Source organism: Lepus europaeus, chromosome 10 (assembly GCF_033115175.1).
Source record: "Lepus europaeus isolate LE1 chromosome 10, mLepTim1.pri, whole genome shotgun sequence".
In the NCBI taxonomy this organism is placed as follows: domain Eukaryota; kingdom Metazoa; phylum Chordata; class Mammalia; order Lagomorpha; family Leporidae; genus Lepus; species Lepus europaeus.
In genome coordinates, this window is record NC_084836.1 from 55,631,062 (window position 1) to 55,642,746 (window position 11,685).

Consider the following 11,685-nt stretch of genomic DNA (forward strand, 5'->3'; position numbering starts at 1 on the left):
ATATTTTGCTCAACTGCTTTTTTTATTGTAATTTAAAACTTGTATAACACAAAGAAAATAGCATGTATTTTAAAAATTTGTTTGACATAATCTTTACTTGACTCTTTATTTTTATAACCCAATATTTATTTATAATTTTATGTAAGGTATACAAATTTCATGTATTTCGTATATACAGATTCAGGAACATAGTGACACTTCCCACCGTATCTTCCCTCCTGCCCCACCCTTCTTCCTCCTCCCTCTTTTATTCGAACTTTTTTTTTTTAAGCAATCAAGTATTCTTTATTGTGAACATACTACTAAATGTGTCATTAATAAACTGTTGAATCGTAAAATGTGTAGAGATGAAACTGTGTACTATATTTGTAATGTTACTTTGGACCTATTGCTATGAAACTTTCTAAGTCTATATTACAATTGTAATCAATTTCTTTTTTTTCCCTTTTTTTCTATTCCCACTCTTAATCTTTACATAAATCTATTTTCAGTTTACTTTATACTTATAAGATTAACACTACACTAAGTAAAGAGTCAACAAATAGAATAAAGAAAAAACACTGTTCCTCAACAGCCAAGGGACCTCTACATTTTTGAACCTCTATTAGTTACCACACATCAGGAAAAACATGATATTTGTCTTTTTGGGACTGGCTTATTTCCCAAAGTATACTGGTTTTCAATTGCATCCATTTTGTTGTAAAAGACAGGATTTCACTTTTTTTTTTTAATTGCTGAGTACTATTCCATAGTGTATATATACCATAATTTCTTTATCCACGCAACAGTAGATGAACATTTGGGTAGATTCTACTTCTTAGAAAGTGTGAATTGAGCTACAATAAACATGTGGGTGCAGATAACTCTTTCATATGCTGATTTCATTTCATTTGGATAAATTCCCAGGAGTGGGATGGCTGGATCATGTGGTAGATCTACATTCAGATTTCTGAGGTCTCTCCATCCTGTCTTCCACAGTGGCTGCACCAGTTTACATTCCCACCACCAGTGGATTAGGGTACCTTTTCCCCTACATTCTAGCCAGCATTTATTATTTGTTGATTTCTGTATGAAAACTCAATATTTAAAAGTTTCCAATTTAGTTCACTGCTTCTTTCGAAGCAAGTTGTTCTTTCCATAAACAGTTTGCCCCGCCAGACCCCGAAAAATTAAATGAAGCAATGATGGCAATGTAAGTTAAAATGTTCTTTAAACTATGTTTTAAAAAACCTCCAGAATGCTGCATTCTAAACATCTCGAATCACATGGCACTATTAAGGCAACAACTGGTAAGAAGTGACTCTGCAGAGAAGCATTTTAGAAGAGTTGATTCCAGCAATGTACAAGCCGCATTACCAAGCCTCTTTTGGAATATGGACCCTCTCTCTGGCACACTGATATTTAGTTATAACACTTTATAAAAATACTGTTCCTTTCTTCTGCCATCCTTATCCCTTCCCACATTGTGGAACACAGAAACAGAGACTGTTGGAGCTAAATGAACACATCTTGTCCCTCACCCTGCCTGGATTACTTCAGGGGAAAATGATCTGAAATTCCAAATGGACAACATGCTTGTCTGCTGGTCTTAGTAGCACAGAAAAGACTGAAACCCATGTTCTTGACCCACTTCCCAGTACATTTCCTGCTTGTTAATGAGTACTTTCCCCTTGCTTACATAATTTAGTTCACTTCAAAGAGGAACTGAGATTTGAACCATCTTTTAGCATCACAGACTTTAAGAAAAGAAATTTAGGGACAATCTATTAAAATCTCTCAATTTCTAGATAAAAACACCAGTTTATGAAAAACTTTCAATTTCACACAGATAATCAATGATAGAGTAAGTGTGGACCCCAGGTTTTACATTTTCCAATATGTGATGACTTCTCAAGTTTATTCTTATACTCATTCTCCTCCCTTCCTGTTACCTGAGGCAACCCTCAATGCCTAAAATTGAGCCTTTTCTACAACATTCCACTAGCTTCTCTCTACCCACTCTTGGCAGGACAGACTGATTTCCCTTACTTCCATTCTGTGCAGTGTAAGTTAGTAGAGCAGGCAAAGTATCTTCCCTCAGTATAGAAATGAGATCTTAAGACCGGTGCTATGGTGCAGTGGGTTAAAGCCCTGGCCTGAGGCGCCGGCATCTCATATGGGCGCCGGTTCTAGTCCCGGCTGCTTCTCTTCCGCTCCAACTCTCTGCTACAGCCTGCAATAGCAGTGGAAGATGGCCTTGGGCCCCTGCTCCTGCATGGGAGACCCGGAAGAAGTTCCTGGCTCTTGGCTTTGGATCGGCGCAGCTCTGGCCATTGCAGCCATCTGGGGAGTGAACGAGCAGATGGAAGACCTCTCTCTCTCTCTCTCTTTCCCCCTTCTCCCTCTCTCTCTCTCTGAATCTGCCTCTCTGTAACTCTGCCTTTCAGGCAAATAAAATAAATCTTTAAAAAAAAAAAAAGAAACAAAAAAAGAAATAAGATCTTGAGTTTATTGGAGGATCACTCACCCAGGGTTCAGAGGAGGAGATAAAATTTTCTTATTTTTCATGAATTGTTACATGAAACATGCTTAGAACTCTTAAAAATCAATGGCCTAAGAGCCTTTTAGGTGTCTTTAGACCTCTGTGCAAAATCCGTCACGATAACCTCTCTCTCTCATGAATACTCCCTCTGAATTATTTCCCTGTGAAGTAAGATTGAACACCAAACCTTGAAGTATATTTTCACTACTTAACACATTTTCATTTTTTGTGCTCATCAATTGATCCAATACATAATAGTTAGTACCCACTATGTTCTAGACAATGTGCTATCTACCAAGGAGATAATGTTAAATGAATTAGACATAGTCTCTGACCTCATGGAGTCTTTATCCTTAACTTCTTGAGTCAATTTTAACTTCCCCATCACCAATCTTTAGCAAATTTCCAGTGTTATGAATTTATCTTTCCATTCTACCTAAGGACACATGAACTTCTAAATAAATTGGTAAAAGAAGCAATGTTGTCTACATGTGAAGGGTTGCAAAGTTTGTAGACTTGGAATATCACACCTAAAGAGCATCACCTCTTTTCCTTTCTCATTTCATTTACAACCTTTCCCTTAGCCTCTCTACCTCATAGCCACACTGCTACTATTCATTCTTATAGTAACTACCCAGATCATTTTTTAACTAAATGCACTTAAAAGCCCAAGGGGCCATCTCTTGGGTGTGTCAGTGAATGCACAGGTACTCTCTGCTCCTTGCAACTTGTCCAGGGGTTTATGAGGATGGAACTTTGAGATTTACAGACAAAGAAAACTACAAATGAGAGAGCTGTATACCTTTCCTCATTTGATTTGCTGTCGAATGCTAAGTCATCCATTCATTAGGATAACAGTTCACATTCTTTGAACACCCACTTTGCAGTAAGTACCACGCTCAGCACAGGCGTTCAGATGAAGAATACCTGTCCTCAAGAGCTCAAAGACCACGATTTGACCAATATCTTCAACATAGTTTGGTTTCTTTCCTCTTAATTACCATAATTCAAAAGAATGATAAATTAGAAAATCTCATGAAGGTGTGAAACTGATAGCAATTGTCCCCTTATGCTCAGTAGATTGTAATAAGGTTCACACTGGCAAGGTCCACGTGTCATCAGCTCGTTGTTCAACTTATTGTTATGTCATTTGTTATTTCTTTTATTGGTTAAAAGTGCTGCTCACATTGTTGCTGTGTTTGTTGGTGACAGTTGGGTAAATGAACATGATCTTGGTGGTGGGGAGGATGTTACTGATTACAGAGGTCAGAGGATCACTGCTTTAACTGCAGTATGTTGTTTGATAGCTGTGTGACTCTCTTCATAGTGTTTTTTAAAAAGGACCAAATGGGATAACACATTAGAAACCTCTCAAATCAAACCTGAGCACTGTAGTCCTTAGTGGAGATATGGGCCATGATAGTGGTAACTGGTTACCACCATGACCTGGGATTCTTTAGCAAGAACTGATATTCAGCTGGTGGTCACTGGTGCTGTTGCACTTATTTTTTTTTTAACTTTTATTTAATGAATATAAATTTCCAAAGTACAGCTTATGGGTTACAATGGCTTCCCCCTCCCATAACTTCCCTCCTACCCGCAACCCTCCCCCCTCCCGCTCCTTTTCCCCTTCCATTCACATAAAGATTCATTTTCAATTCTCTTTATATACAGAAGATCAGTTTAGTACATATTAGGTAAAGATTTCAACAGTTTGCCCATATAGCAACACAAAGTGAAAAAACTACCATTGGAGTACTAATTATAGCATTAAATAACAATGTACAGCACATTAAAGACAGAGATACTGCATAATAGTTTTTTTAAAAAAAATTAATTAATTTTCTATGCCATTTCCAATTTAACACCAGGTTGTTTTTTTCATTTCCAATTCTTTTTATATACAGAAGATCAATTCAGTATATAATTAGTGAAGACCTCATCAGTTTGTACCCACGCAGAAACACAAAGTATAAAAATACTGTTTCAGTACTAGTTATAGCATCACTTCACATTAGACAACACATTAAGGACAGATCCCACATGGGGTGTAAGTACACAGTGACTCCTGTTGCTGACTTAACAATTTGACACTCCTGTTCATGGCGTCAGTAATCTCCCTAGGCTCTAGTCATGAGTTGCCAGGGCTATGGAAGCCTTTAGAGTTCGCTGACTTTAATCTTATTCCGATAGGGTCATAGTCAAAGTGGAAGTTCTCTCCTCCCTTCGGAGAAAGTTACCTCCTTCTTTGATGGCCCCGTTCTTTCCACTGGGACCTCACTCACAGAGATCTTTCAGTTAGGTCTTTTTTTTTTTTTTTCCATGATATCTTGGCTTTCCATGCCTACTATCTCTCATGGGCTCTTCAGCCAGATCCGAATGCCTTGAGGGTTGATTCTGAGGCCAGAGTGTTGCTTAGGACATCTGCCATTCTATGAGTCTGCTGTGTATCCCGCTTCCCATGTTGGATCTTTCTCTCCCTTTTTGATTCCATCGCACTAGTCCAAGTGATCAATTTCAGCTCATAATTGATGGTTCTGATAGGTCTAAGAGTCAAAGGGATCACACAAACAAGACAAATGTCTGCTAATACTAACTGCACTTATTTTTTTATGGTTGGGGTAATTTTGGGTGTTTAGCAAAGTAGCTAAGTTGCCATTTGTGATACCTATGACTCACATTGGGGTACATTGTTCAAGTACTGTCCCTTCCACTTCCAATTCAGCTTCCTGCTAATGTGCACCACGAGAGGTAGCAGACGATAGATCAAGAACTTGGGTCACTGCCACTCACATTGGAGAATTCTGTCTCAGCCTCAAGGCCTCAGCCTGGCCCAGCCTTACCTGTTGCAGGGATTTGGAGAGTGAACATGTAGATGAGATGTCTCCCTCTCTCTCTCTCTGCCTTTCAATAAAATAAAAATAAATAAACAAATAAGCTTTAGTAAAAGACTTGAAAATGAAGTCCAATGTTCTTTCAAAGGAGCTGAGGCCTGCTTATAAGTGTGATGTCAAAATAATTCCCAACATTATGACATAGATTATAATGACAAAATAGCAAGAAAATGTCTGTGTCCTATCTTCTAAGACATTCATTCTTTAGTATTTGGAAAGCCCTTGGAGGCTGTGTCTTGTGATAATGATGGAAAACAGAAAGTAGGTTGGGAAAAGGAACTGTAGTTCAAGAGATAGTAGAGAAGTTGTGTGTTAGAGTTCTAGGGACAATATCAGAATAGGACTGAAAAACAGCAGGCCAACCCTAAAAATTGGTTTTCAAAATGTAACTTATACAACATATTTCTTATTATTTTGTCTCAAAATTATAGATTATGAAATAAAAATCAGGCTTTGTTAGTGAAACTCAATTTTATCTCTGTCTCTTTCTAAGTGAAATAATACTTGATGCTAAGTTCATTAAAAGAAGCCTCGTGTCTCTTTCATAAAGATTTTCTGTGACATCTGTAGATGCAGACTAAAGCAATCTGCTACCTGGTGACTCCAGACCAGGAGTAACATGGCAGCTGGTGGCATGAGTTTTCCAAAAGGCAAATGATTCTTACTAATGTTCTAAACAAAATGAAATACATCCTTCCTGAGATTTTTAGCTAATTATATAGAAATATATGGGAAATTATTAAAAATATGTTATATCCATGTAGAAAGTAGCATTTTGTTTCAGGGTCCCATTATTATAAAAAATTTCTCATTTGTATGACTATCTTCTGGGGTATTTAAAACCTGAACAAGACTGAGCTTCTTAATTGGGTGATCCTCCTCTGTGCCATAGGACATCTAGCATCCTTGTTTCTTCAAATGCTGGGAATATCCCCAGTGATTCTGAAGCAAAAAGTACCTCCATGAAGTTCTCAGAAGGCCTCTAGTGGGAGGTATCACTTCTGTTGAAAACAATTGATCCAGATGGATGATCTTCTAGTAACAGGAAAGCTATTCTTATCTAGCCTCTGAACATATACCTGTTGCACTTTGATTTATGTGGCATACATAGGAAATCCTATGTGATAGTTCTACTTTTAATGGCAAAAGAACTACAGGATGGCTAAAACAGATCTTCAGGTAACTCTTGACTGGATGTCCAATTGGTAATATGCTATTGTCATTCTGTGTGTAGCTCATAGGTTGTGATTTAGTACAAGAGATGCTTAGCTTATTGTATCACACGAGTGTCATGAGAGAAGGATGAGGAGAGAAAAAAGGGATGCAGTCAAAGCTTTGCACCATAGATGCCCAGTAGCATGGTTGATCATCTGTGGAAACTGCTTTCTGAGGAGTAAATAAGGTTCAGTAATAATACTGGAGGCTGTTGGCCCAGGGGATGGATGAGGTAAGTGGAAAGAGAGAGAAATTAGGAAGCACAGTGGAAGATGAAGTTCTAAGGCAGAGTAAATGGGAGTCTTGGAGAGCCACCTGGGCAAGGATGAAAACTGCTCTAGTGACTCACATCGCCCAAGGGTAAGCAGAGATCTGGGCTCTAGATGACCTCATCCCATGGAAGGGCCTTTGCTAATGAAATATAACGGTGGGCTTTGTGATGCTGTGGATTAAGCCACAGCTTGGCATGCCTACATCCCACATTGGAGTGCCTCAGATTGAGACTTGCCTTTGCTTTTGATCCAGCTTCCCTTCCCCCCCACCCAATTCTCTCCCTCCTCCCTCTCTCTCTTCCTCTGCTTTGCAAATAAGTGAAAATAAATAAAAACTTGATAAATGTTGGTGACTATAGTTTATGACAGTTTATTATTTTTTTTAAATAACAAAATGTTGTGCGGTGGCACCAAGTTGGAGTTCTGGATACTTCTTGAGGTCTTGCAGAGATCTGAGGAAGTAAGGAGGGCATGAGGCTGGAAATTTCAGAGCAGAGTTGAAGGAAGTGTCTGAGTGGCCTGATTTGGGGAACGGGGCTGGTTGGGATGGAAATGTCACCAGAGAGAAGTCATGGGGTTCTTGTCTTCATGCAAGAAAGAATTCAGGCGTGAGACAGAGAGCAGTGGGAAGCAAAGTAGCAAGGTTTATTGGGGGTAGGACATCCGTAGGAATGGATGGGCACCTCTCCAGGCAGAACCTGAGAGGGAGTGCCTAGTTTACATTTAGCCTGGGATTTTTAAGGGAATGGGTCTAACCCTCCCACTTTTTCTTCCCTCCCTCCCCTTTCTCCTCCAGGGCAAAGGGTCTGCTGAGTAAAAAGAAAAATTCCTTCCCAAGTTTACCACAGTGTTATCAGACAGGAGGAGTCTTGCTGTCACCAGGCAAGGAGCTCAGGGTGCCTGCCTTGGAGGAGAATGTAAAGGTTTTATTGCTCCATGTTATCAGGCCCTGTTTGGTGCTGAGGAGAGAGCTTTCCCATGGGGAAAGGGCTGGGACCATCTGGAAGGTTATCAGGGTCTAGGCAGGACTTTGAAATGTAGATGCTGGGCTGCTTCCAAAGTGAGCTTCTGCAGATGCTGGTTTCCTCTGGCCCCTCTCACACACATGGGCTAATTTCTAACTTCTTACCTAAAAGAATGAGTTGTGCTGGACAATACATTCAGGGCCATATCCCTGTCCCAGATGCACCTTACAGTAAGTAGAGCTTCAAAAGTAATGCAGTGGCAAAAGTAATGTGGTAGAACAGAGTTGGACCTGGGGTCCCTTGAATGGGAGAGTATTCTGTTGAGTTCAAATGAAGAGAACCTGAGGCTGTTAAGTTACTCTCTAGTTGATTTGGAAAGTAGGGTCAGGCTGGGCTCAGCTTGGAAGGATCTGATAAAGCAAACATATGAGATATATACTAGGTGGGTAGGAAAAGTGAGAGGCCAACAGCCTCATTTATTAAGAATAAAATTGAGTTGGGGGATATATTTTGACCTAGAATGTACTATAAGTTGCTTGAGTTATGGTTAGTTTTCGCTGTATAAGAAAGTCACAGAAACTTACTAAGAAAGGATTAATTCTTAGTATCCCATCCAGGGAGCAAGTAGATCAAAATTTCCAGGTTTATTTTCAGTAACTAAAATGTTGGGGAATGGTCTAAAGTATTCCAGATGGAATGTAACTTGAAGTGGGAAGCAGGAAGGAGGGAGAAGTGTGCGCCATTTCTCACCTTGACTTTACATCTGTTATTACTTTCTTATTTCCCTGAAATACCAGGCTTGTCTCCACAAAAAACAATCCCTTCTTCATGCACACTACTTTCTCCCACCTCCTCTCCCATAATGAAAAGAAGGCAGTAGTGTAAATGTGAAGCTCTTTTGTTTCTAAACCTATCAATAGGAATGACTTAATTTGAGCATTAGTTATCTTAAAATTCAGTATTGTCATATCTCCAACAAAGTAATGACTGCTAATATATAAACAAATAACACATCACTGCTTAACGAAAAGGGTGTGATGACAAGACATTTCACTAACAACAAAAATCTCAGAATAACATTTTTTGTGTTATTGAAGTCTCAAACATCTTTAGCAACACAGCATTGGACTGTGGATTCTTGGGACACATTATTCCAGTGCAAGATCCAGACCACAAATTGTCTATAAAATCAGGCAGAAATTGTTATTTCAATTTAACATGTTGTGTATATTAAGACAAAGAATAAAGGAGAATTGTTTTAGAAGTAGAGAGTGAAAAGAAGATGAGTAGATTAATTAAAGTCAAGATATCAGTCTCAAGGTCTAGGAAGTCATGCTTGTCCAAGAAGAATATCATAACACTTTTGTTGGTCCATTTGTAGATTAGATTTAGAAGCAGCAAATTTAGATTCTGGGGTGTTTACGAAGCAAGGATGACATTTCCCACAGTGATACTTCATTATGATCAAATGGCTGTGGACAAGGATCTATGACAAGATGCTATGAACCTAATAAAATAGCTGCTTAGGGCCAGATCCATGCACCTGGATGAAAACTAGTGAAATGCTGTTGTCACACTGTAAGTATCAGTTCTTGCTGTTTTCCCAAGTCCTTTTTTCACATAAGTTAAAGTTAGGTTAACTACAGGAGCAAGAAAGCCTTCCACACTTAATAAGAACCATGATTGAAGACAGTAAAATGCTTCTAACCAGTTTGGATAAATTAAGCTTATCATTGCTGTTTTGCAAATAGACTGTGTTTCTCTTTCCCTTACCCACAACACCCTCTCCACAGCTTGCACTGATCTAAACACCATGCCTCAAGGCCCAGCAAAAGTCATTCATCATTCTAGTCCCTGACCCTCACTGATTGCCTCTTATAGTCTCCATAGTCTCAGCTCCATAATTCAACTTGCATCTCTTTGTGTATATGTTGTGTGTGTATGTGTCTTACTGCTTTCTATTGTTTCCAGTGTTAATCTTTCCTCCTTCAACAGAGCAAATACTCCCTTAATGCAAGTTTCATGTGGTAAGCATCTTTTGCATCCACTTGGTATAGAAATGAGTTACTACTTTTGGCAAAATGACTTTACAATTTACTAAGCACTTTCCCATATATTCTCATTTAATTCTCATGATAATTCAATGAGGATGATACTATTTTTACCTTCATTTTACAAACCAAGAAATAGGCTCACAGAGATCAAATTATTTGCCTGGGATAACATCCTTGGGGAATGGTGGGCTCAGCAACAAACTCAGTGCTCCAAAATTCCTTGGAAATTTTCACTATACAGTCAGCCTCTTTCTAATAAGCTGTCCAGTAAGTCCACAATTACCTTATAGATTAACTCTTCTTGATAAGGGGGATGGCTATTTAGGTCACAAGAGGAATCTTATCTGTAAAAATTTAAGCTTTTCAAGGACTCACATAAATGCTCTAAATATCTCAAAATTTTAGGAAAAGAATGATGTGAATTTTACTTCCATAAATGCCTGGAGCATGTAGTTTTACATTTATGTGTAATATATATGAAGTTGCTTCAAAAAATTCATGGAAAATGGAATCAAAAGATAAGTTTATTTTGGTACAAAAACATTTTGAAATCCATCATAGTTTTTTCATAAAATGCATTTTCCATGAACTTTATGACAGCCTTCAAATATATTTAATGTGATTTACTGTCTGGACAGAATAAAATTACAAACTCCTTTGGCTTGCTCATGTTTGGACTATTTAATCCAATTTGTTTCTCTCTTTCTTTTTTTTTTAGATGTGCAATGTATTTCTAAATGTTTGTAACTTTCTCCATTAGAAGAACCCAAAAAGAAAATGTTAGTACTCTGGGAGCCTACTAAACAGAAATACCGAGGAATATAGCTTAGGCTAACACTATTGGAAGGACGTTATTAATGTTCGTTCACACACTTTCAAAGATTTATTTATTTATTTGAAAAGCAGAGTTACAGAGAGAGAGGGGGGAGAGACAGAGAGTGATTCATTCACTCAGTTTCATAGCAATGTTTTTTACTAAAATATTTCAGTCATATAACCAACACTCATGAACTCGTCACCCAACTTATAAACATTACAGAGTTGAAGACTGTTGTGGGCACACTCCAATCACAATTCTGTTTTCCCACATCAGATTATTTCCAGTTATTAAACTTTATGTATGTGTATTTTCCTAAATAATATTTAATATTGTTTTGTATATTTTATTCTCTATGTAAGAGTTACATCACTTTCTTATTTTCCTGAAATTTGCTTTTTTCTCATGAATGTGAAGTTTTTGAGATTTATCTGGATTGATACATGTAGCTCTAGTTTATACATTTTCAGTATTGTGGACTATTTATTTGGAAGACTAGTGCCAAATTTATATATATCTTCTCTACAAATGTCTGTTAGTGGACATTTAGGACACTTCCTGTCTTCCATACTGAAAAATACTCTCTAGGCAGTCTTCCGTAGGTCCTCTTTGTGTGCTGGAGTTTCTCGGGAGTCTATATCCAGGAATGGAACTGCTGGAGCATTAGGCATGGATATCTTCAACCAGGATAAGGATTTCCATAGCTTTGCAACTTCACTAATACTTGGTATTGTCAGACTTAAACACGTGTCCAGGAGTGAGCCTTTGGTGCAGTGATTAGGATACTTGAGATGCTGCAGTCCAATATCTGAGTGCCTGTGTTTGGGTCTGCTTCCGACTTAGCTTCCTGCTAATGTGCTTTCTGGCAGTCAGAAGTGATGGCTCAAGTATGTGGGTTCCCCACCCACATGGAGACCCAGATTGGGTTCCAGGCTCTTTGCTTCAGC